Source organism: Anneissia japonica, unplaced genomic scaffold (assembly GCF_011630105.1).
Source record: "Anneissia japonica isolate Jap-2015-1 unplaced genomic scaffold, ASM1163010v1 scaffold287941_len684077_cov200, whole genome shotgun sequence".
NCBI lineage: Eukaryota > Metazoa > Echinodermata > Crinoidea > Comatulida > Comatulidae > Anneissia > Anneissia japonica.
This window is the reverse complement of record NW_022713799.1, coordinates 664827-665310: the sequence shown is the minus strand read 5'-3', so window position 1 is coordinate 665310 and position 484 is coordinate 664827.

Here is a 484-nt window from a genome sequence, read left to right as displayed (position 1 = left end):
TGTTATGTCTATTGTGAAATTTTTTCAAATGAATTTTAATACTGTCATTAACATTGACTACTAAAGTATTTTTTCCTAAAGTTTTTTTCTGAAAAGAAAGTACATGTTTGCAGCAAATGACAATTAACAACAAACATTTTCAATTACGTAACCTAGTTACTTGATGTTAGTGTACACTAATGATCCATGTTTAGCAATAGTAGAACCACTGATAACAAACACACAGTGTGAATTCTATCTATTGCCAAAAATAGATCTGTACCAAGTTTCTATCAGGGTTGTCCGCATTGTTACAATTTGCTTTTGGTAAAGTTTCCAATGGATGGATATTAATATCCTCGTATTTGGCCCTAGCATAATTTGCTTGAATTATAATACAGCAAAATGTGCCAGTGCCAAATACCAAGAAATTCAAATGAACTGGAGTTTTATTTCCGTGCATTAAATCTAGGAACAGGCTTTCTTGAGAAGTTCCTGCAGTGAC